The 26,926-nt window shown below is 39.8% G+C and overlaps 1 protein-coding gene and 1 long non-coding RNA gene across 2 annotated transcripts in view; one reads left to right on the top strand and one right to left on the bottom strand.

The window, feature by feature from the left end:
* The window catches only part of SPAG16 (sperm associated antigen 16), a 659,304-nt gene that overhangs the window by 580,448 nt on the left and 51,930 nt on the right, over positions 1-26,926 (top strand). The gene's annotated exons all lie outside the window — the stretch shown is intronic.
* LOC129150752 (uncharacterized) lies at positions 729-13,289 on the bottom strand. Its single transcript, XR_008557495.1, has 3 exons — positions 13,217-13,289; positions 8,319-8,462; positions 729-1,078 (listed from the first exon to the last, which is right to left on the bottom strand). It is a non-coding gene; the product is annotated as an uncharacterized LOC129150752 (long non-coding RNA).

Raw genomic sequence — 26,926 nt, 5'->3', positions numbered from 1 at the left:
GTGGTACTTAATGAACTGCAGCAACTCGGCTTATTGGTGTGGCAAATAGATTGTGATATTCATTTCCAATTAAAGTTCTTTTGCAGAGATCAATGAAGCACATTTTCACAAATTGAATCACACTAAACTAATAAACAAAATTCTTCCATCCCCACTGATGGCAAATTATTATTTTCTTAACATTTAAAAACCCATCACAATTATAAGATGCAAGTGCTAGGAAAGATCAAATATTTACTTACCCATGTGTTTGTATTGTACTCCCAGTTTTATGAGAAAGGTAAGGAACATTAAATATTTGTAAGGAAGCTGTGTAGGAATAATTTTCCAAACCTGAATTTTTTGGGGTCTTTGATCCGTAATCATTTTTTTTTATTTACTAAATAACATGCTTGCCCTAATGATTAATAGGTCTGATCTTTGGTAAATTGGAAAAGAATCTGTTAGAGTGTAACCTTTAATTAATGAATGCACAGTATGCATTTATATCCAAAACAATGGGGTTTGCAAAAAAGGAAAATAGCTTAGGACTTTGCCTTTAGAATCACTGAGTTGCTTCAGAAATATTAAAATGTTAATTTAGCAATCTTAAATGTCACTAGTTTGTTCAAAGAATGCACAAATGTTATGATAATCATTTTCAAGGACCTTCTCACCTTTCACCTCCCCTTAATATTTCTTTCAAAGTATATGTTTGAGGAAATGATATTAATTTGCATAATCTTTATTTTAAAGTTTTTAATGTCTTGATATTAATGAAGATAACTGAAATGGAGCCACCTTAGAAGCAAAGAGTGAGGTTTGAATATACGTTCCTCTATTTTCAAACAACAAAATGGGACATTTGGTGGTTATGCACATGCAAGGCATTCCCTCTGAGAAAATCCTAGGTCTTAAGAATACTTTCCACACCATGGTCTACTACTTCGCAGGATGTTTTCCAGTAGCTTGTGGGATGAACTGTGTTTCATGAACATTACTGGAATGGAGAAGGGCTTATCAAATAATGCTCTCAAGCTGAGTGGCATTATGGTAATTTGCCAAGCATTGTCTGTGTGGTCTCTCCAAGAGGCCCAGCCTAAAGAATAAAAAGAAGGCAAATGTTAAGAAAATATGTAAAGAAAAATTCCTCTGATATTCCACTCCTTCCTTTTTCTTCTACTAATTCCACCCTTCTCTCCAGTGAATCATCTTCTAGCCACACCAAATTGTATGGGTCAATAATTTAAAAGGAAAGAAAAATACTGTGGGTGTTTGACAAATAATTTTTATAAATAAAGGATTAAACATACACAGGTGCTGCACACAACCAGCTATCATCATCTTTTCATCAAAGAAGTTAAAGCATAGTAGGAAACTTACCATCAGAATAAAAGGTATTTCTTTAAATTGAGTTATTTTATCTTTACAAAATCACAAAATAAACATATTTTACTTACTTTGCCACACACTGGTGACCCTGGTCATAAATGAATATAAGCCTGCAGTCCACCTTTCAAGAACTATTATACCAAACTAGAGGCCTGGTGCATGAAATTCTTGCACAGGTAGGGTCCCTGGACCTGGCCAGCAATCAGGGACAATCAGGGCTTTCTGGCTGGGACCTTCCTTGGTTCTGTGCCCATGCCCCCCCGCCGGTGGTCAGTGCACGTCATAGCAAGCGATCAAACTCCCAGTCTCCTGGTCGAACTCCTGATGGGACACTTTGCATATTAGCCTTTTATAGATAGGTAGATAGATACCGTGTTTCAACATGTTGTGCTAATTGGAAAGGATATAATTAAGTTTTCGAAATGTCATGTGCCTTCTAGTTACTGGAAATCTTATTAAAATGTATATGCTGGTTTGGTAGAGTGGGACCTGAGTTTATGTGTATCTAAGGAGCTATAAGGTGACCCTGCACCTGCTGATCTGTGGAACACACTTTGAGTATCAAGGAACCAATCTGTTTTCTCCCAATGTGCTAATAGCTAACCCTTTTAGAACTTTTAAGGTAGGGGAGAGGAGTGTATTATAATGAAAATCCTTAAAGACACAAATAAATTAATCTGTAATGTCATTTGGGCAGCATTTTCAAATTAATTCATTTATAAGTTATTTTGTCCTTGGGTCAAATCATGCCACATTAAATATCATTGCTCTTATTTTACTTGGAAAACATCCTCATCTATATGTGTTGTTGATTGATGCTTTCTTCAGTTATTCCCAGGAAATTCCCTATTATTGATCAGATTCTGTTGACATGTATTCTAGTTACAAATTAAAAATAGCCTTGGTGTTACATCCAATTCTTTTTTTCTTATTAGCACACTGGGGCAAAAAAAGCAAGAAGAGAAATGAAGAGATTAATTTTAAGAGGATAATGATAACTTGCAGTTTTACAATACTTTGATTTCCAAACTTCTGCAACAATTAAACTGCCCCCATAAGCTTGAAAACCATATCTGTTTATAAAATGGTCATATTAGGATCAAACTATATCATGTTTGTGAGATATCAGTGCTCTGGGTCAATTCAATTAAACAATTAGTTATTCCAGTTATATGTCAAAAGAAGACACTATTAAGAATAAAAATTAAGTAGACAGTTTCTGTTGGAAGATAGACAAAGGTATAAATTATTATTATTGCATCTAGGGAGAATAAGACTTTGGCCAATTTACTTAATCCCTCTGTGCCTTAATTTTTCAGGGATAAAAAAAAATCTATTTTCTTTAAGAAATATGAAGGTTAAATGAGATAATATTTTAAGGTTCAGAGCACAGACCCTGGCACACAGTGCTCATTACTATCTGGTGTCTGGCACACAGTAGGAGTTCAGTGAGTATTTGTTGAATATATTCACTCAAGGCTGTATTTGGATTTAACTCATAATTGTACAAATAGCTCAATAGTCATCATATATTTTAAAGTATAGTTCAAACTATGAACTTAGCTATGTGGACATGTACAGATTCTAGATATCAAAGAAATTTTTTTCTTTATTTTCATCGGTCCTGAGACTTTCAAAGATCTGCTATTAGGTGAACTTGCATTTCCTTGAGAGTAAGATGGTAAGAGATAGTACAGACATTTCCCCCAAAATGTTCATTTCTCTGAAATTGATTTCTCTTTCCTGATTGAAAAGTCTGGAATTTGTTGGCCTGCAGGGAACTTTGCAAAAAGCCATCTGGTTAATCAGTCACTTGTCTGATTGATACTAGAGCATCAGCAGGGTGGGTTATAGATCATGGAAGGAAAGACCTGACAGTCAGTTAATTCCGTGTCATCTGTTTGTGTGTTCCTAGAGACTCTACAGTAGGAGCAGGCTTATAAATAAAAGATAAAGGGATGCTATTTGTCTAGACTAAATTAGGTTTCATTCTAAATTCATGTTGTATAGTAGTCCATGAGCATGAGGTAATTGATAATATATACAGGATCCTAGAGAAAAATTTGTTTGAAGGACATTATGTTAGATCCCAGTGTACTTTGGGAACCCAAACTCCCACAATTCTCTTGCATTAACTTATTAAAAGCTAAAAATTACACATGTGGGCAGTTCAATTGGACATATATATTTAAATCTGATATCACAAGTTACATATTTATATATCTATACTAATAAAAGGGTAATATGCAAATTGGTCACAACACCCTCACAGGCTGCGTGGGGTGACAAGGCCAGCAGGGGGATAGCGAGGGATGACCAAATGACTGACCAGCAGGCTGCATGGGGCAACCAGGCCAGCAGGGGGGTTAGTGAGGGATGACCAAATGACTGACCAGCAGGCTGCGTGGGGTGACCAGGCTGGCAGGCAGGTGAACAGTTAAGAGTCAGCGGTCCCAGATTGGGAGAGGGATGTCCCACTGCCGGTTTCGGCCTGATCCCTGGGATTGAGCCAAAATTGGCAGTCGGACATCTCCCAAGGGGTCCCGGATTGGAGAGGGTCCAGGCTGGGCTGAGGGGACCTCCCACCCCGTTCACGAATTTCGTGCACCAGGCCTCTAGTCTTTCATAAAATTTAGAAGGTCTAAATGCACGTGCTAAGTGTCTATATTAATCAGAATTTTCTATTTATTTTTTGATGGTGTCATAATAGTTCAATTCTATTTTTGTTTGGTATCTTCTTCTATAGATTTTTACTTTATGAAAGCTTCAATTCATGCAATCATAACAATAGTAAATGTTAACATTCATTGACTACTTATTAAATTCCAAGTACTTATTAAGTAAAAGCATTTTATATATTTTTCTATGGACTGTGTGTGTGTGTGTGTGTATGTGTATTAAACTTGAAGTGACTATTCAGGAAAGTAGCTTAATTCTTCATTATGTAGATAAGAAAACTAAGGCACAGAGAAGTTAAATTGCTTGCATTATGTAGATAAGAAAACTGAGGCACAGAGAAGCTACTTCAAGTAATTTAGCTTCCCTGTGCCTCAGTTTTCTTATCTACATAACACCAAGATGGTTAGAGATGTATCATTGTAGCATCACATCTCTATGACAAACAGAACAATAGCAGTTCTGTGGTGCAGAAACAAAGGTTTATCCTTCCATACTGAGAGGCAGGGCTGCTCCTAGAACAAAGCTGCCTTTGAAGGGGAGGATTGCTCCATCTCAACTCTGTGGGGTGAGAGTGGGACCCAACGGGGCCAACATAGCAGGAAGTAAAGTTCAAAAAACTCTGAAATTATTTCCAGCCCTTTGGTGTCGATCCTTAAAAGAATCATTATTCTATTTAATGTACATTCATTGCCTTCTCTTTATTTTTAGCAAATCAGTTTAACCTTCAATATTCATTTATTCTACTTGATTAAATCAAACAACTGAATAGATAAAATAGAGACAAATAGCAATATTTTCTGTGCTAAAAAAGCAGCAACCCAAAAGGATTAAAAAAAATCAAATTGAGGTTAGATGTTAGTGCAAGGTGGACCAAAAGTAGGTTTGTAGTTGTTCATATGGAGAATACAATCCTATCTAATAATAAACAAATATGCAAATTGACCATACCTCCGACACGCCCACAAGCCACGCCCACAAGCCACGCCCACCATCCAATCAGAGCGAGTATGCAAATTAACCCAAACCAAGATGGCTACAGCCACAGAGAGCAAGGTTTCCTAGGTAACAGAGGAAGCCAAGCTTTCCGCCTGCCCTGGCCAGGCCTAAGCCTCCACTCAAGCTACAAAGTTTCAATTATAGAAGGTAAACAAATTCAAACAAACGGCGGCAGAATAGAGCTTGAGAGAGCAGGCCAGGGTTGCCGCCGGCAACAGGGGAAGCAAAGCTTTCTGCACACCCTGGCCGGGCCCACCCACTTAAGGCAACAAAGTTTCAATTATAACCCCAACAGAAATGGCTGCCGACCTCGGAGGGAGCCCCAGGCTTGGCTCTGCTCCAGGCTACAAAGTTTCAATTGTAGAAGGAAAATAAATTCCAGATACCAGAGCCTCTGCTTGCGTTGCCAGGGGGCGTGGCCAGCCTGCAAACCACCATAGGCCCCTCGCTCAGGCTGTCCCATGCCCCAAGGGAACCCCCACCTGATCCGGGACTCCCTTCAGGGCAAACTAGCTGTCCCCCACCCCTGTACCAGGCCTCTATCCTATCTAATAAAAGAGTACTATGCAGATTGATCATCACTGCAACACACAATATAGCTGCCCCCATGTGGTCAAAGGTCCTGCCCCCATGTGGACACAAGATGGCCACCACAAGATGGCCAGCAGGAGAGGGCAGTTGGGAGGCACCCGGCCTGCAAGGGAGGGCAGTTGGAGGTGATCAACCCTGCAGGAGAGGGCAGTTAGGGGTAACCAGGCTGGCAGAGGAGGGAAGTTGGGGGCAAACAGGCTGGCAGCAGAGTGGTTAGGAGGTGATCAGGCTGGCAGGCAGAAGCGGTTAGGGGCAATCAGGAAGGCAGGCAGGCGAGCAGTTGGGAGCCAGCAGTCCTGGATTGTGAGAGGGATGTCTGAATGCCTGTTTAGGCCTGATCCTGGTGGGATCGGGCCTAAACGGGCAGTCAAACATCCCACGAGGGGTCCCAGATTGGAGATGGTACAGGCTGGGCTGAGGGACAACCCCCCTCTGTGCACAAATTTCGTGCACCGGGCCTCTAGTAGTAAATAATAATATAAGAATAAACTCTGTGTTTAGTGTACTCACCACTGTAAACATACTTTTGCCCCACCCTGTATATATTACTTTATACAGCTTCTAAAATCTTAGATTTGGATGGTGAGGGGAGAAATAAAAAGGTTTCTAGAATAGACAGTCAAATATTTTACCTGTTGTACATGGAAGGAAAAAAATTGAAAAGTAAGTTTCAGATCGTGGCATTTTTGTCTTGTTAGTTCCTGCTAAAGCCCTCTCTTTAGGTAGGATTGTCTTCTAAGCACTATCCCTGGAGTATAGAAATCAATGCAACACTGCCCTGTAATGGCATTCTAACCCAGAGAAATCATAAGACTATAAAAGACTGCTTTTAGCAAGGTCCCAAATTTACACCTATAGCATCACTGAGATGTCAACTTGAAAGCTTAGGTATGTTGGAGCTATTAGAAAGAAAAGGAAGAGAAGATAGATAAACAAGTACAGATGTAGACAATTTAAAATGAAGAGTTTATGGAACAAACACAACTATATCTTTTAGCTCCATGGGAATAGAATTGAAGATCAATTAGTAAAATGAAAATGTTACGAGAAAATGAAAGGGCACTGCCTCATGTCAGGTTCCCCAAGAAATACTCTGAGGTGAAGGTTTCTTGGAAAGGGTCCTTGGGAATACCTGTAAGAGAATGAAACAGAGGGAGAAGCTACAATGCCTTGGCAAAGATGCCTCAGTCAATCCTACAAGAAGCTCTAGAGCTGAGGTTGCCCTTCTGAATTGTCCGAAATCATAGCAAAGGGGTAAGGCCTTTGAATCAATCACTCATTCTGTGCTGACTGGCCTTAGGATGGGGGCAAATCTTGGGCAAGGCAGTTTCTTTTAGCTGAGGGCTATGCCTGGAGCTGGGCCCAATTGTGGGTCATAAGGTGTCCACACTCTCAGCAGCTGGTCATCTGGGCCACTCATGCAACTTACTTGTGTTTACTTGAGACTTCTGATCCCACTAATCATTAATCCCATATGTGCCATTCCCATCTTATTACATACTGCTGGGCACATCCAACCTTATGATTTAGTGGTTATGACAGAAACCAGCTTGTGATGAGCAATTTGGGTCACCTGATGATTTGATGTCCCATAGTCAGTGGGCTGTTTCTACCAGGGATATAAGCATGTCAGCAGTTGTTTCTTGAGTTGTATATAGTTCTTTAAGGCAGATGGCATAATGTTGCTTTAGAAACCTAACTGTCTATGTGACAATTCTCCTATACAGGTTTGACCTAAGTCCAATTGTATGAACCTGCTACAAAGCTCTTGCTCTGCGACCCACTACAAGCTGTCAGTTTTTCATGCCACTCATTAAATTGATTGAAATAATTTTTATAAATATAGAATTTTCTGCACCTCGAGCCCCACGTGGCTTACCAGGCATTTTGTTTTCCTCTTTGTGGTGGAAATTATGAGATGCAATAAGTTGTTCTTTGTTTTGGGAGAGATGCCCTGCCATGCCCCAGACCAATGGATCTCTAAAAAGTTCACTAGTGTGGCAGACTCCTAAATATTCACAGGATTTAGCTCCCATTCTCCAGAATGTTTCTGTTTTACCAAGGCATCTAACATTCTTGCCACTTGTTTTGCAATTAGACAAATTAATTGAGTCATAAGTAGACCAAGTGTATCCAAATAGTCCAGATCCCTTACGACTATATTAAGGAAAGGGTAGAAGAGTTAATATAGCCTTGGGACAAGACCTTAAGTGTGTACTGTTTCCATCCAATCTGCCTCTGATATTCCTTCCTGATGGGGATGGAAGAAAACACAATGGTTGCCTGCCAGGTACATGAAACTGTGTTTCTCTGCTTCGTCAGAGACACTACATCTGATGCCATGATGCATTAGGACAAATGCTTGTTTGCATTTGCAGTAGTCCACAGTAATTCATCAAGATCTGTCTGGTTTCTATAAGGACCAGACTGGTTAATTAAATTGGGGTATTATATAGACTACCTCATTTCATCCTAAATCTTTAAGAGTGGCATTAATCTCTGAAAATGCTTTCCATTATGATAGTTGTTACTTGAGTGACCAAGGAACAAATATGGGATTCTGTCAACTACCATGTAAGTTCATTTTAATTATACATTGAATGACCAGGGAAATTACCACCCAATGGGTTTGTGGACAAACTGTGACCTAGAACTGGGTTAGGATTCCCTTAGTTACCTACCACTATCTGCTCATGTGCTCCAAAAACTTCAGTAAGAGGGTCATGATGTAATGCTTTGGTCTGCAGGTAATCAATGTCAACAGTCCTCAAATTGTCTTGATATTTTCATTTCCCAATGTCATCTGAGAAAATGACCATAGATCCCTTGGGAGAAAGACCAAACAATGATTACAATTTACTCTTTCCATGATGGCAAGATCCTTCTTCAGTGTGATCCTTTCCTTCAGTCAGTAGGTCCTATATCTGAGCATTGACTCAGGTCTCATAACTCAGATCAAGTGATTTGACTATTTATTAACACAGCTGAGTTCAGCCTCCTGATCATGCCTACGTGGTTTCTTTAGATTATATAGATTGATCAATACTCTTGTTGACTGTCTATTTATCTTATACCTAGGATTTTAAGTTCTAGTAATTATCTCTGTGGTGCTCTGCATGTCAGACCACTCTGGATGCCATTCTGATCTTCTTACTCTTTAACTTTTTACTGTAATATTTTATATAAATAAATATACTTTACTAGTTACAAGTAAGACTAAAGGCAAGAGGAAATATTTCTGAATCACCTAAAAGAATCAGTGTTGGATGTCATTTGCCAACGATAAAGACTATGGGATATAGGAATGCTTTTCTATCACTGAATGACTGACTCTCCTAGGCTGCCTCATTTCTTTCAATATAACTGAGCACAGACAAGTCTACAGAGACAGAAATTGAGACATTGCAGACACCTGCCTGCAAGATCTTGACCCTAGTTCCCACTCCTGAAAGAAAATTATACTATTGAGGCCCCATTGATACTTCTAAGAAATCCTGGTATTGATTTAATCTATACAAATCCTTGGGGTTTGCTAGGGTTATTCCTATGTCTAAAATAATGTTTTATAATTTATAAGTAAAGTTTTCTCACTTCAAATGGGTAAAGAAATACATCATTTACAGCAAAACAAATGTTTAGGAAGCTTGATATAAAAATACTGAAGTCATCAACTTATTAAGAAATCTATTCCTAAAATCTTAACCCTGTGTTAGCTATTGACCCATCTTGGACACAATTTTTTATATGTCAATGAGAATATATATATATATATATATATATATATATATATATATATATATCCTACCTTATAATAGACAAATATGCAAATTGACCGCACCTTCGCTATGCCCAAACCATGCCCATCAACCATATATATATATATATATATCCTACCTTATAATAGACAAATATGCAAATTGACCGCACCTTTGCTACGCCCAAACCATGCCCACCAACCAAGCCACGCCCACCTACCAATCAGGATGGGTATGCAAATTACCCCAACAAATATGGCGGCTAATTTACATATCAAGACAGCGTAGAAAGAAGCCAAGAGATGCTGAAGGGAGCAAAGCTGTGGAGAAGCAAGCAAGCCGGGGGAGGAGAAGGGCGGAGCGGAGGCGGGGCCAGGGAGAAGGAAGGAGAGCAGGGCGGGCTGGCAGAGAAGGCGGGGCAGGGGGACAAGGGAGGAGCGGAGGTGGGGCGGGCTGGCGGAGAAGGTGGGCCGGGTTAGAGTGCAGCAGAAAACCCTATTGCAGGATTTTTCCTGCAACGGGAACGCTAGTATATATATATATATATATATATATATATAATAAAGAGGGAATATGCTAATTGACCATCAATCCATCACAAAGATGGCTGTACCCACAGCTGAAGCCAAGTTCCCATAAGGAGCCTTAAAAAGCAATCAGCAGGGACCTGAGGCTATGACCTCCCCTGCCCCCGTAGAGCTTGACAGGGGACCTCAGGCCGCATCCCCCACCCAGCAGGGCTTGACGGGGGACCTGAGGCTGTGCCCCCTTCCCGGTGCCAGGTCGGGGGACCTGAGGCTGTGCTCTCCCTGCCTGGTGAGGCTTGACGGGGGATGTCAGGCCATGCCCCTCACCCAGTGGGGATTTACAGGGTATCTCAGGCCATGTCCCCCACCTGGCGGGGCTTGACGGGGGACCTCAAGGCATGCCCCCTGCCCCAGTCTTGGCTGGGGGACCTCAGGCGACACCCCCCATTCTGGCTCCGGGCCAGGGGACCTGAGGCTATGTCCCCTGCCCAGCAGGGCTTGACAAGGTTGGGACTGGCCAGGTCTGGATCTAGCTCAATGGGGGTGGGGGCTGGCTGGGTCTGGGCCTCACGTGATTTTGAGGTGCATGTGGGTGGGCAGGGACTTGATTCTGGGTCCCGTGGTGTGCCCCAGACTCTTACAGGAGGAAGGTTTTCATATACATTTTACTAATTTTCTTTCATCTCTGACACTTCTATTATAGAGAAGAGCAAATAGCAATATTAAATTATTTCCTCTAATTAATCCCCTTTTAATGTGCATGAATTTCATGCACCAGGCCACTAGTGTGTGTGTGTGTGTGTGTGTGTATGTATATGTATATATATATATGACTTTCACAAATATGTGTTGTTATTGTCTGTGCAGGTATCAGGTACATGACTTGTGATCTCTGATTCACATTGCAGGAGAACAGTCATACCATAATGACAATCAAGTCCTATTACATTTCAAATTAATTTAGGAATACCTTTAGGAAATAGTGTCTGGCTCTTCTAAAACTAGCTCCACCATTCTGATATTCCAGGGAAAACAAGACAAAGCAAAACAGATATCCTATGGATATTTTTAACAAAGAAATGCGTAGCTATAGAGAATGATCCAGTACTGGTTCCAACTGTCTCATTAGTCAGTTGTTTGCATCTCTTCTAAATTTTTCCTGATTTTTTGGCAAAGAAGGAAGTATTTTATACTTTGAAAATCAATAATCACTATAATCCAGGATTTTTTTTTTCTTTTTTGTAAGCTGGATACTAAACATTTCTACTTGAAAACAAGAGGGTAAAACAAGGTGATTAAAGAATTGAGTCTTGCCCTAACTGGTTTGGCTCAGTGGATAGAGCATCAGCCTGAAGGGTCCCAGGTTCAATTCTGGTCAAGGCCATGTCCCTAATAGGGGGTGTGCAGGAAGCAGCTGATGGATGTTTCTCTCACATTGATGTTTTTAACTCTCCCTCTCCCTTCCTCTCTGTAAAAAAAAAAAAAAATCAATAAAATATATTTTTTTAAAAAGGAGTTGAGTCCTTAAGATATTTTTTTTTCAAACTAATAACTAGGATTTCTTCTAGAAATTTAAAGGCTATTTTTTTTTCAAAGAACAAGACTAGTGCTGGGGATAGTGAGAATTTTATCTAAACTGGTGCAAATAGAGTACCTAGATATTCATTTTATATTATAAAGATACCATCCACTTAAAAAAAAGAAAAAGGTGATAAAATTGAGGTTTGCCTTTTCATTCTTTCCCTGTCTATTCTCATTAAGGAGTTAAGTTGATAATAAAGACAGAAGCAACAGAAGGAGAGAGAGAATCAAAAGAGAGAAGGACCGATCTAATCTCTTAATCATGGGAAACCTAATGGAGGATTTTTTTTTCCCCCTTGGAGGTTGCAGGAAATAGATGTATTATGGGTCCAAATGGATTAAATTAATTTTATAGATAATTTTCAACTTTGTCACCCCCCTTTTCAGAGTCCACAAGCTGAAATGAACTTTTTACAAATAGAATAATGTAACTTTGAGTTTTATCTACATTTATACTTTGGGTAGTATAGACCTTTTAACAATATTATTACTTCTAACTTATAAACATGTGAAATATTTCCATTTATTCCATTTCCTTCATCAATGCAATTTGATTTTTAGTATACAGATTTTTGAACATCCTTGTTTAAATTTTCTCGTATTTGATGCTATTATAAGAAGGATTTTTAAAAATTCTTTTTCAGATAGTTTTGTTAAGGGTATAGAAACACAACTTATTTTTGTATATTGATTTTGTAGATAATATTTAATATAGGTGTTATATACTAGTAGTTATAGGTTATGCAACTGACATGCATATTCATTAAAACCAACCAGATAAACTTATATATAATATTAAATTTAAAAAATAATTAAAAGCACTATTAATTTCATCTAGTTTCTACTCCAGAATGCCCTCTAAATTAACTTTCAAATTTTAAATAAGCCATAACTAACGCCCATTGTAGTAAATAATTTTACTGAGCATAATTAATAAAATTGGCAACCTAGTTTACAGAGCTTAAATTAGGGAGAATGAACAATGAAATAGAACCCAGTAATGGTCTGAGGTGAGAGTTTTCAGAATGCTGTCCTGAGTCTCAATCTGGACCATATGCAAATGACTTGTGAAGAACAAATGGGCTTTTTATTCCCTTACCTTAATAATTGTGGATCTCCATTTCTACCATAGAACTTTTCTTTTTCCTTAACGCATATATTTTCAGTAAAAGCACATTTATCATCAAGTGTCATTTATTGAAAATACTTTCCTATATTCAAGAGAGTGTCAGTATGTGTTGAAAAAGAGGAGATACATGTAGATACTGTACATTTGAATGATCCTTCAAAACCTGACTTTCCTGTGTAGAGGAGATAACACTTAATAAAGTCAGAGTCTTCTCAATTGTTTAACTTTTAAAAATCAGAATGTCATACTTTGAAGTATTTGAAATAAAAACTGGCTTTCCTAGTATTATGGAAGCTTCAACCCGCTTTTTTATAGATGTAAATTACTTGAAGCAGTTATTATTTTTACTCTTATAATAAGAACTTTGGATAGTTTCTTTTGAAAATCTACTTTAATCCACATGATTCTATGTCTCTCTTTAATATTAGCCAGAAGCAAGGTTAATATTTTTCTATTTTAAGGTTGCCCTTATTATTAATAAACTAGAGGCCCAGTGCATGGAGCGGGGGGGGGGGGGGGGTGTGTTCCCTCAGCCCAGCCTGTACCCTCTCCAATCTGGTACCCCTCAGGCGATGTCCGACTCTTACCTCTTACTGCACCCCCTGCCAGCCTGGTTGCCCCTCATGGCACCCCCTCAAGCTGCTGTTCAGTAATTTTGTTATCCCTCACTAACCCCCCCCCTGCTGGCCTGGTTGCCCCACACAGCCTGCTTGTTCAATCATTTGGTCATCCCTCACTAACCCCCCTGCTGGCCTGGTCACCCCTCATGGCCTCCCCCCTGGCCTGGTCACCCCACGCAGCCTGATTTTCAGTTGTTTGCTCATCCCTCACTAACCCCCCCTGCCGGCCTGGTTGCCCCATGCAACCTGTTTGTTCAGTCGTTTGTTAGTCCCTCGGGCCGGCCCTGGGAGGCTGGAGGCTGAGGGGACTGGGGGACTCCAGAGGCAGGCACATGGAGTGGTCAGACCCGCCTGGCAGGGCTGACTCTGGGCATTGCCATCTTTGTGAGGGTGTGATGGTCAATTAGCATATTTTCTCTTTATTAGATAGGATAATGGAGGTCAAGGTAAAACTTAAATCTTTTTTACATGATTTTATCTAAAGTGTCAAGCAAATTACAGTTCGTGTATGGTTTTTACATGGGAATTAAAGACAAGCCATTTCTACTTGCATGACTGTTCTTGCAACTGAATTAAATACAAAGCTGGAACTACTGAAAACTTACTTGTAGTTTTATTCCTCTGACACATCCCTGATAGCAAAGAAAGTAGACATGATCCTGAACTACCAGCTCCAGATGGTCTTGTTCCTCATCTTATATAAATTGTGTCCTTTTCTTCTAGTAACTGGAATGTTAATTTATGCACATTCCACTAAGCCCTTTCCTTAAACCTCAAGTCAGGTGAATGAGGTTTGACTACTGAACTCAGTATCCCAGTTCTGATTTTCTGCTTCCAGGTCATCTTTCTAGCATATTCTTCTAGGACTGAAGTCCTAGGAACCCCATCTTTTCACAACTGGATTTCAACTGTTTTCTAGCAGACTTGGTTGAAGTTAACTTGCCATTTTCATCTGCTATTAGTCCCCATCTTGATTGCAGATGTAGGCCCTATAAATATTTCTAATTTCTTCGATGTGACAATTCACATTTTGTCTTAGTGAAAAACAATTAAAACAGGTTCCATTTGACTCTCAACTCTCCTTTTGCCTCCTTTCCCATTTTTATTTTTTGCTTTAACTCATACTATTTTTTATCTCCTGCCTGAAAAAAGTCCTCCTAAGCACTCTTATTGTCTTTTCTTACATTAAAATGTATAATCTTTTATATTTTAAAAATTTATATAACTTGCATCAAAAATGCAAAAATCATAAGTGTGAAATACTATAATTATTATTAGGTGAACATATCCCAGAACCACTACTTTGGTCCAAGAATAGAACAATGCCAGCACCTTAACAGCAACCCACAAATCCTTTTTCAATCACTTTTTGCTCCCTCATCACCAGTAGTATCCATTATTCTGACCCCTCAGCATTTGAGGGTTCAGGAAAAGTAGAACTTTCAAACATCCCCCAGGATTCATAGATTGCCAAATACCAATTTCCTCCACCAGATTTGCTCTCTTTGGACTTCCCTACTGGCTCCAATGACCTATCCAGTAGATGGCTCCGTTCATGGTAATGATGTTATCCATGGGATGCCTTCTGTATCCCCACCTATTAGTGGTAGAAGTGGAGTACTTGATATTCCGCAAGGAAGGAATTTTCTGAGACTTGCACAAGAGAATGAATTATTTTTATTTCCATGGAATTAAACCTCTGGGTTTCCAATGTCCCATTTTCCTCTGTCTTGACATGGAAAAAGTTCAATCTTGTCTTCATTAGGGCAAAAATTAAGGCGACTTCCCATAGTCTCCACTCCATATTAAAGCACAGTTCAGTCCAGCATTTGGCTAGCTTAACTTGTATTCCCAGCTGCAGTCCATTGCGTGTGGAATCTGCATGGCCATGGGCAAGAGAGCACATGGGCAAGTGTGGGTTAAGAAGCAAGAGAGTAGAAGAACAGGCAAGAGCTAAGCAAGAGCAGAACAAGAAGCAAGAGAGTGAAAGACTTCTGTCTGGGGATTATAACCAGGATCTTAACCAATTAACCCTTCAAGTGCTTGCAGTAGCTTCACACATTTCCCCCACACCCCCCGCTAGCCAATTTTCTTTTTTCCAGGTTAGACTGGTAGGCAAGCATTTTCCCTACATCATCCTGACTTCACTGCACATGCACCCTCTTTGTTTGATCCTTCCCCCTGTGGTCTGCAGGGAATTGACTGGTGATTCCCTAGGGAGCATGAAGCTGTAGCTTCCTGGTAAAGCTGTCCAGATGACCATGCTCACAATGGCTGGCCTCCCCTTTGCTCTCTTTCTATTATTAATATGAATAACTAGCTAATTATAATTATAAACAAGGAACTTGCTTGTACTCTCTCCCAAGATAATTCAATGTGACTTTAGACTCATCCACAGCTGTGATCCTCTGTTCCATGGCCCACTGGCCCTCCTATAACACCCTGTTATTGAATTGCAAACAAATAGAAACACATACAATGTTGTACTCAGCTTCTCACATCTGAGAGGTTTATCCTTTTTTTTTTTTTTTTTTTTTACATAGCTATAGGTAATTCAGTGCATTGCTATACAGGATTCTATTTTATGAATATACCACAAATTATTTATCCATTGTATTGTTCGTTAACATTTCAGTTGTTTCCAGTTTAGTCTTTTACAAATAATGCTGCTGTGAACATTCATGTATAAATTTTCAGTATTCATGTATACACATTTGTTTTGGGTTATGATCAATTGTGAAATATTTTGTCATAGGTGTATATGTTCAACTATAATAATTGATGCCAAACAATTATACAACATGGTTGTGCCAAATATACTTCTACCAGAAGTATATGAGAATTACCACATGCTTTCAAACACTTGGTCTTGTTGGCCTTTTATTTTTTAGTTATTCCAATGGGTGTGTAGTAGTGTTTCATTATGGTTTTGATTTTGATTTTTCTGATGATAAATGTGGTTGGGCAATTTTTATTGGTCATATTGGAATCTTCTTTTATGAAGGGAATTTGACTTAAGTTTCTTGTTAATTTTTATTTTAGGTCTTGAATGTTTTAAATCATGGCCATATATTCTTTGATACTCCTCTTATTGGAAGATGAGGTTTATGCCCCCCTCCCCTTGAATCTGTACAGTCTTGCAATTTCTTAGTAATAGAGTAGTGAAGACGTAATGCTAAGTAGTTTCTGAGGCTAGGTCATAAAAGGCCCTTCGTCTTCCACACCAATCACTGAAAAATTTGCTTTTGGAGCCACAAGGGTTACCAAACTAAAGAGGTTCATTTTCTGGCCACATCAAAGCCCAATAAGACATGAACAAGAGCTTGCAGCAAATAAAGTAAGGGTTATTTCAGAAGTGGCCCACACTCAGAGACAGATGGACTAATAAAACTCAAAGTCCTGGCTCCCCAATGGCTTCTAGGGGATGAGTTATAAAGGGAAAATCCATTAATCATGGTCACTAAGAGAGTTAGGGTTGTGGTCTCTACTGATTGGTCAATACAAGGATAGGGGGTAGCTGATCATTGCATCTGGTCCTGATGTCAGCCATGGTGTGGCTTCCTCTGGTTTCTCAAGATGTGGTTGGTGGGGTTCTTCTGGAGCTGAAACACAACCGAGGCCCAGATGGTATCTCTAGATTGATTAAAATGCTGTCTCTGTTATCAACACACCCAAGGCTTTGCTCCTAAGATTGTTTGATGCTGACCAGAAACGTACTGTCCTGAGGGCGCAGTGATTAAGGAAGTGGTCTTGTAAGAGAGGAGGCAGGTAAGTCAGGGTGCTGGATGAGGCCAGTTTGAATCAAAAGGGAAAAAAGGAGAAAAAGTCACATTAAAGAAATGATGTTTCTATTCAGTTACAATGATGCCCAACTACAGCCCTAAAGAGCCCACATGTAAGCACTCCTGTCAACTGCTAAGACCACTTTTGCAGCAGTTCTCAACAAGGCACCAGATTTGTGAGTAGAGCTGTTCTGGACCCTCTAGAACAGCAGTCGCCAACCTTTCGGACCTCATGGACCACCGGTTGGCGACCGCTGATCTAGAAGTCTAGACCACCTCCTTCTCCATCTGAAACCATTTAATTAGCTCCATTGACCCCACTTGAAACAGAAGAATCAGCTAGCCAAGGCCTGCCTAAATTCCTGATTCATTAAAACATGATATGTAATAAAATGGTTATTATTTTAATCCATTAAGTTTTATGTTCATTTTTCAAGTGGCAATAAATAACTGAAACAGAATCTGTTATCTGAAAGTGGGATGCTGTCATAATAAAACCAAACATGTGGCATCTGGATTTGGAATCAGCCAGGAGCCTGTGTAGGCTGTTGGTGAAGGATGAAAACAAAATGAGGAAACTGTTACTGGAGCTGAAAGAAAGAGGACCCTGGTTAGGTAGCTGTGGACAGTGTGGCAATACAGTTGGCTGTGATGACATGGAAAATAGGAAATGTACCTAATAAACTAAATGATCAAGCTGAGGAGCCTTCTGGGCAGAGCGCTGAACATGCCACCTGCCTTCTTGCCCCCTGTAATAAAATGAGTGACCAGACAGATATAGATGAACAAAGTAAAGAATGAGCTGTTCTATTTTTTAGTAGAATTTGCAGGAAATGTAAAAGCTCAGAATAGTCTTTACATTCAGCAAAAGAAAAGACAGCTTCAAAGCAAAGATCAAATCCTGGGCATTGCTGGTGAAACATTGCCCCAGGGGAATCCAGGTGTTACTGCAAGATTCTTTGTTAAAACCTCAGCAAGATTTAAGCTAGAGCCTCATCTATCTTCTCATTTAGACAAAAAAAGCCTCCAAGAATGTTAAGAGTGAGCTTTAAGACCTCTCTGCTGGACCACAGTGCTTCTACAGGTATTGTTCTAAAAGTATTGTCAAAAGGAACCCTGGTGGAAGGGTTTTATCTCAAACCTTTGTGAGTGAAGCTTTTGTCTAATAGATTGATTTATAAATTGATATATGAGCAACTCAAAGGAAATTTAATATCTTGGACTGGAGGAGATTGGCATAATACACAATGCAAAGAGGAATTTATGGATGTGGAGCAGGCTGAGAGCTACTCAGCTGCAAACATATACTACTCTCTATGGAAAAAGGATGACTCAGAAGGAAGTCTCAAGACCACAGAGGGCAGAGCCAAGAGCAGTAGAGAATCATTCTCAGGGAGGAAGTTCTGGGCCCTAAGCAAGGAACTTGCAGTGGCAATATATAGGGTGGGCAAAAGTAAGTTTGCAAAATTAATAAATGATAATACAATAGTAAACTCCGTGTTTCTCTTAATCACAATTGTATATACATGAATTAGGGGAAAGTTGAGAGTAGTACCAAAAATCTTATACATCTCATACCTTCAGACTCTTTTCCACCTGCCTTCAGACCCCTTAGTACTTTGTATTGTTTCTATTCCTGCATGGAACAGGCTTCCTGTAGGTCAAGCAGGCCCAGAATTTCTGAGTTCTCCTATTGTTTCCTGACAAGAAAAATGAACAGCATGTAAAAGAGTTGGATATATCTTTTGCCATGTGAGAGGGATAAGAACTGTCTGACTCTCCCCTGGAGAAATCTGTAACTGAGAAGCTACATGCAGTTGGCTGGGTTAGGAGTGAGCTGCCATAAACAGAGAGACATTGGTGCATCTTTCCCTTGGTTTTGGTGTGATCTCCCTGCAAGGCTCAGATTCATCTTAAGAAAGAGTCTAAGAGAATCTCAGGGAAGACATGGAATCCCAATTTAGTCATGAATTTTTGGGAGCCGAGAGCCTAATGAGGAAGTTGTTGACAGCTAGCAGGAGTAAAGGCAATGTCAGATCAATGGATCTATAATAGCTAGGCCTTCTAACTACAGCTTGGGATCCCTAAAGTAGACTCCAAAGGGGATCCAAGAAAGAAAGATATATACCTTGGAGCTCAATCTGGAGTTGCCTCAAAACATCTGCTAAAACAAGTATTGGAATAAGAAAAGAAATAGATTGAACCAGACACTCCTCCTCCTCTATAAGCATCCAGCCTGTAGTAAGAGCATTAACTGAATCCCAGTGGATATATTGATACTGTATGGGAATGGAGATATGTGATTAATGGAATAAGCTTTATTGTCATCTAATAAGAACCAAAAAAGCTATGGGATTCATATATATTTCATTTAAGATGTGGGAAATCCCTGGCTGGTTTGGCTCAGTGGATAGAGTGTCGACCTGCAGACTGAAGGGTCTTTGGTTGATTCAGGTCAAGGGCACGTATGTACCTCCATTGCAGGCTCCTCCCCAGCCCAGGTGCATGCAGGAAGCAAGCAATCAATGTGTTTCTCTCACATCAATATTTCTCTCTGTCTTTCCTTCTCTCTTCCACTCTCTTTAAAAATTAATAGGAAAATATCCTCAGGTGAGGATTAAAAATAAATAAATACATAAAATCAATAAAAACATACTTAAAAAAAAAGAGCTGGGAAAGAAAAATGAAAGAGACAAAACAAATGTGAAATTACGAAAAAGAAAGGTTGGTGTCTGCCTATATATACACTTACACATATACATGCATGAATTCCATAGTATTGTAGGATCACTTCTTTCAAATTATGTCTATACTAGAGGCCTGGTGCATGAATTCATGCACCAGTGGGGTCCCTTGGCCTGGCCTGCGGGATCAGGCTGAAACCAGCTCTCTGACATCCCCCAAGGGGTCCCGGATTATGAGAGGGCACAGGTGCACAATTGGGACCAGGGAGGGATGCGGGAGGTTGGCCAGCCAGGGAGGGACCACTGGAGGGCTCCAGGGTGTGTCCAGCCCATCTTGCTCAGTCCCAATCTGCCAGACCCCAGCAGCAAGCTCACCTACTGGTCGGAGCATCTTCCCCCTGGTGGTCAGTGCATGTCATAGTGAGCAGTTGAGCAGCCTTAGCATATCATTAGCATACTAGAGGCCTGGTGCATGAAATTCGTGCACGGAGGGGGGTTCCCTCAGCTCAGCCTTCACCCTCTCCAATTGGGGACCCCTTGGGGGATCCCTATGGGATTGGGCCTAAACTGGCAGTCAGACATCCCTCTCACAATCTGGGACCACTGGCTCCTAACTGCTCACCAGCCAACCTGCCTAATTGCCCCTAACTGCCTCTGCCTGCCAGCCTGATTACCCCCAACTTCCCTCCCCTATAGGCCTGATCTCGCCCCCAACTGCCCTCCTCTGCTGGCCAATTTGGTTCTGATTGGTCGGTTTCTATGCCAGCATCCAAAGCTCCACCTCCTAGGCAGCCATTGGCTCCCTACAGCACCCACATTTGGTTCTGATTGGTTGGTTCCTATGCCAGTCAGCATTTCGGGCCTATCTCTGGGCCTGATCAGAGAGGTGGGGCTTAACAGCAGCCCCTGCGGAGGCCAGGAGAGAAAGAAAAGGTTGGCTGCTGGCGAAGCTCAGATAGAAAGAGGAAGAGAAAGAGAGAGGCAAGTACTGATCAACAGCTGCCACTGAGGCTGCAGATCAGACCCTGCCTCTCTCTCCGGGTCTCAGTCCCCCGGGAAGTCAGTGCTGGGTCACCCCTGGCAACCCATCACTGACTAAAGGACTAGCGTGTTGGTCAGCCTTTAGTCGTGATAGGTCATTACAACCCTGGCCTTTTATATATTAGATTATGCTTTGACTGGTTGAATGGACGACCATACATTTAGCATATTAGGCTTTTATTATATAGGATATTAATTATATATCAATTATATTCCTTCATGTTATACTTCTGCATACATAGATACATAGTATTATTTATATACATATATAGAAACACTGAGATATTGGCAGTGATATATATGTATTTTGTTTACATCAGGGGAAAGAAGCAATACAAAAATTTTTAATGGTATGTTGGTTAGTATTTTTCTATTAATCAAGCATCCAAGATATTCTAATTTGGTCCCCAGAGATATCACCATTTCAAAGTTTTAATTTGAATGATTGTGACATTAGAGATCCAGTATTTTATCATCCGGTATTTGAAAGATAAATCACATTTTAGTTCCCTTGATTAAGTAACGTACTTGCAAATTGACAGATGCTTTCATAACATTCCCCTTAAAGAGGCTTCATCTTTATTCTGACTCTCCAGTCTTTAGATCCTGCCCTGGTGCTCAGACCTCAGAGTTGTAACAATTGTCACACAAGAAAATTAATGCTTCTTTTCTTTCTGATTCCCTCTGTATGTGTATACGCTTGTCACTTAGTCCTGCCTGCTGCTTTTTTTCTCCTCTCCTATTCTTTGGATATTGCTTACAGCATTTTTAATGTCCTTTTAAGTTTTTCTTTCTTTCTTTTTTTTTTTTTTTTGAGATTGACATTTCAAAGTATACTTTTCAAATCATGGTAAATCCCTGTGCTTTGTTTCTCCCTCTTTATTTATATTTTACCCTTTTACTGCTGGCTATATGAACTGTTTTATTCCCTTAGATTTTATGCTGCCTTCAAGATAATTTTTTAACTTTAATATATGTTTTATTTGTCATTGAATTTTCTTTCAATTGTGTCCTTATACATTTTACAGAAAACATTTAAAGATACAAATAGTTATTATGTTACCACCCTTGTGGTAATACCTCTCATGTGATTCTAGATCGAAGTGGAGGTGTGGGAATCCTCCACTCCTGTTTTGTTTCCTTACAAATTCGTTAATACATTTAATATATGAGTCACTGCCTTTTTCTACTTGTATCTTTCCTGTTCTTTTTTTGATTTTTCATGATTGACATACAAGAAACTGTAAATATTTAATTCATACAACTTGATGAGTTTGGAGATAAGTATACACCAGTGAAACAATCACCAGAATCTATGCCATAAATGTATCCTTTACCTGAAAATTTTCCTCTCACCCTTTGCACTCCTTCTATTACTGCTTCTTCTTGTCCTTTTCCTCATTCTCCTCCTCTCCTTCCTCCTCCTTATTATTATTGTTACTATTAGAAAACTTAACATGAGATTTTTCCATCTTAGCAAATTTTAAGTACACAATACAGTATTATTAGCTATAGGCACTGTGCTGTACAGTAGATCTCTAGGATATACTCATCTTGCATAGCTGAAACTTTGACCAGTGTCTCCCCATTTTCACTGCTACCTGCAACTCCTGGGAATAATCATTCTCCTCTCTGCTTCCATGAATCTATTTCAGTTCCTCATATCAATGGTGTCATGTAGCATTTGTCTGGTTTATTTTACTTAGTATAATGGCCTGTAAATTCATTTATGTTCTCACAAATGCCAAGACATCCTGGTTCGTTATTTGAGGAGTCCTATATAATTCTTTTACATTATCCTGTTACAAATGGGACTTCATCTAAATATTGATTTGATCCAACCATCAATGTTACTGTGTTGCATAAAATTCACACTAAACCCTAAAACACTGCAGCAAAGAAAGAGGGAGTTGTCTTTACCGAAATGATAAAAATCAAGCTGATTAATTTGACATTTCTTAAATTTACTCTAATTATACGTGAAATGCTGAGGGAGAAAAATCAACTCTTGATTTCAATTTCTAAATCCTGTGATAACACTGTGAATGGAGATCAGTATAATAAATTTCCTAAGACTAACTACCATGCTCAAAGAATAAGGATTTTTTAAAGTCACATTTTCAAACCTACAATTTAGGGTTTAAATTGCAGAATGTTCCAGTTCCCAGAATCTGCAAGAAATGTGGGCGGTCCTTGATAAATGTCTCAGTAAATTCATTCTTTTCTTCAAGACAGAGATCAGATACTCTCTTTCCAAATTAAGCCCTGCTTTTCATAGATAACATACCCAGTCAGTCAAGGATTAAATGCTAACAAGCGGACTTGAATTGCCGAAGAATGAAATATGAAATTGCATAAAGACACAACACCTCCCTTATAATTCTAAGATCTTTAAACTTTCCCTAAATCTCAATTCCACTTTAGCCACATGAAAATAAAGATATTATTTATATGATTGGTGATAACCTGTGATTACAGTCACTATCATATAAAATATGGCAAAGCCACTAATTTCTAATCTGCTTCCATTATATTTGTGTTTTAAGCATGGCAACGTGTCTCTTAGCTGTGATTGGATTATATTAGTGAGAAATTTATGTCTGGAATTATAAGAAGGAGAAAACAATCATTCCATTGATTTTAGTCTCTTGCTGTTCATGTTATTAAATATGTATGTTTGTATATATATGTGTATATGTGTGTATATATATATATATATATATATATATATATATATATATACACCAGAGGCCCGGGGCACAGAATTTGTGCACGGACGGGGGTTGTCCCTCAGCCCAGCCTGTACCCTCTCCAATATGGGAGCCCTCAAGGGATGTCCGACTGCCCGTTTAGGCCCGATCCCTGGGATCGGGCCTAAACGGGCAGTCGGACATCCCTCTCACAATCCAGGATTACTGGCTCCCAACTGCTTGCCTGCCTGCCTTCCTGATTGCCCCTAACTGCTTCTGCCTGCCAGCCTGATCACCCCCTAACCACTCTGCTGCCAGCCTGTTTGCCCCCAACTTCCCTCCTCTGCCGGCCTGGTCACCCCTAACTGCCCTCTCCTGCAGAGTTGATCACCTCCAACTGCCCTCCCTTGCAGGCCTGGTCTCTCAACTGCCCTCCCTTGCAGGCCAGGTGCCTCCCAACTGCCCTCTACTGCTGGCCATCTTGTGGTGGCGATCCTGTGTCCACATGGGGGCAGGATCTTTGACCACATGGGGGAAGCTATATTGTATGTTGCAGTGATGTGCAATCTGCATATTACTCTTTTATTAGATAGGATAGAGGCCTGGTACAGGGGTGAGGGCCAGCTGGTTTGCCCTGAAGGGTGTCCCAGATCAGGGTGGGGTTTCCTTGGGGCATGGGGCTGCCTGAGTGAGGGGCCTATGGTGGTTTGCAGCCAGCCACGTCCCCTGGCAACCCAAGCGGAGTCCCTGGTTTCTGGAATTTATTTTCCTTCTACAATTGAAACTTTGTAGCCTGGAGTGGAGCCAAGCCTGGGGCTCCCTCCGAGGCCGGCAGCCATTTCTGTTGGGGTTATAATTGAAACTTTGTTGCCTTAAGTGGGTGGGCCCAGCCAGGGTGTGCGAAAAGCTTTGCTTCCACTGTTGCCGGCGGCAACCCTGGCCTGCTCTCTCAAGCTCCATTCTGCCACCATTTGTTTGAATTTGTTTACCTTCTATAATTGAAACTTTGTAGCTTGAGTGGAGGCTTAGTCCTGGCAAGGGCAGGTGGAAAGCTTGGCTTCCTCTGTTACCTAGGAAACCTTGCTCTCTGTGGCTGTAGCCATCTTGGTTTGAGTTAATTTGCATGCTCACTCTGATTGGATGGTGGGCGTGGCTTGTGGGTGTGTGGGAGGTATGGTCAATTTGCATATTTGTCTATTATTAGGTAGGATATATATATATATATATATATATATATATATATATACATATATATATATATATGTGTGTGTGTGTGTGTGTGTGTGTGTGTGTGTGTGTGTGTGTGTGTGTGTGTTTTCCCCCTGGAGTAAACATATCCAATAAATAAATCCCTTGTCCTTTTGGACAGAGTCAAAAGGTAGGATTGCATATATGTATTCCCGAAACATACAAAGTGGAAGAACTTATATAAATATCTAGGACTCACATAATTTATTAACCTTTTCTCTAAAAGGCATTTAGTATACATCAGAGAGCAGAACAGTTATTTTATTACATTTATTTATTTATTTATTTATTTATTTATTTATTGATATCCCAACCAGAGGACATCTTTTTATTAATATTTAGTGAGAGCAGAAGGAAAAGAGAGAGAGAGAGAGAGAAAGAGAGAGAGAGACATCTATTGAGAGGGAAATATCAATTGGTAACAATACAAGGACCTTGAAACAATTTAAAACAAGCCACTGGGACCTCTCTCAACTAATCTTAACTTGCTAACACCAAATGTTAAAATGTTAATGATTCTGTGTTATCAACATGATTAGTTTCTCCCTAGCTCATGATTTCTTCTTCCATCTCATACCTTCTTCTGCTATCATTTTCATTCTAGAAATGTGATTGGTCTCTGTCCATCCTAAGCACTCTCAGTCGCTGTCTCATTTTGCCTGCAGTCCTGAAAGTTCTGTTAGTGTAGATTTGTAGATTGACTGCTTTCCTTTGGCCCTTTGAAGCTAATCCTCTCTTCTGGTTCTGACTGCTGTCATAGAGATGGCACTTTCAGTCTAATGTTCATCCCTTAAAGGTGTCTTTTTCCTGGCTGCCTTATAATCCCCTGTGTTGGATATTCTTTTCACTACTGTGTGCCTAGTATGAATTTCTTTAATTTATCAGTCTTAGGATTCATGTTTTTCATCAGTTCTAGAAAATTATAATTTTCTTTTGGAATGCCATATCTCCTCATCCTTTATTATGTTTTACTGTAATGTCCATGAAAAATATGTTATAGCTTTTCACTCAGTTCTTTTCTTCTACCTCTCTTTTATTTATTTTTAAAATATATTTTTATTGATTTCAGAGAGGACAGGAGAGGGAGAGAGAGATAGAAACATCAATGATGAGAGGGTTTCATTGATCGGCTGCCTCATGCAACCCTCACACAGCAACCTGGCCTGGGCATGTATCCTGACTGGGAATCAAGCCATGACCTCCTGATTCATAGGTTGATGTTCAATCACTGAGCCATGCTGGCCGGGTACCACCTCTCTTTTATATTTCCATCTGTTCATCTCTCTGCTGCATTCTCTTTAATTTTTTTTGATCTATGTACTAGTTTATCCAGTCTCCTTTCAGCTGTGTCTAATATGTTCTTTATCCCACCTACTGAATTTCTCATTTCAAACCTTTTTTAAACATGAAAATTCTCTTCGGTTCTTTTTAAAATATGCCTAGCCATTGTACTGTCTCTTGTTTCTTTATCATATTTAGATACTGTCTTTTAATTTCTTAAATATATTCAATATGCTTATTTTATATTCTTTTTTATATCATTATCTGAAATCATTGTGGGTCTGATATACAGTCTTTTATTTAACTAACTCCCCCTCCTGTGGCTTGTTACCTGACTTACTCTGTGATTTTCTTCTGGGTGACTGATGTTTCATAGGAATTCTTTGAGGATTGGATTTAAAAGATTCTGCTAGGGAGAATCTAGTTGTGCTTCTGGCAAAGTGTCTCTAGACGCTATTTTCCCAGGAAAACTTCAAATAGTTGAGTTCAGGAGTTTTCAGATCACACAGTGAATGTGTATTTGGGGCCCAAATTCTTAGGAGTATGAGTTCATCATTAACAATTTTTAGGGGATTTGAAAAGAAAAATCTTGACCGAGAGCCCTGACTGGGACATGCACAATTCTTGATGTATCCCTGTGAAGTTCAGGTTTTCTTCTCATTCACTTGGTGTTGATATTTTCCAGAACTTCCCTGCACAATTTCAGTGGGCCACATCGCACCATGTCCATGCAAGGAGCATGCCCTGGGTTGTGCAGTGCATTGCATGATGTTTGCAGTCAGATGTGATGGTCTTGGTGTCACCGTTTGTGCATCTTTTTACTTGTATAGAATGACTGATTCTGTTTATAACTTTCCAGAGGTATCAGGGAAAAGAAGGATAAATTATTGAATGCTTAATATAAGCACCTGTTCAGTACTACTTATGAAATATTTTAGTTATTCCTGTTTT

The sequence above is a fragment of the Eptesicus fuscus genome, chromosome 11 (assembly GCF_027574615.1).
Source record: "Eptesicus fuscus isolate TK198812 chromosome 11, DD_ASM_mEF_20220401, whole genome shotgun sequence".
Classification (NCBI taxonomy): domain Eukaryota; kingdom Metazoa; phylum Chordata; class Mammalia; order Chiroptera; family Vespertilionidae; genus Eptesicus; species Eptesicus fuscus.
This window is presented reverse-complemented; position numbering and strand designations above follow the sequence as displayed.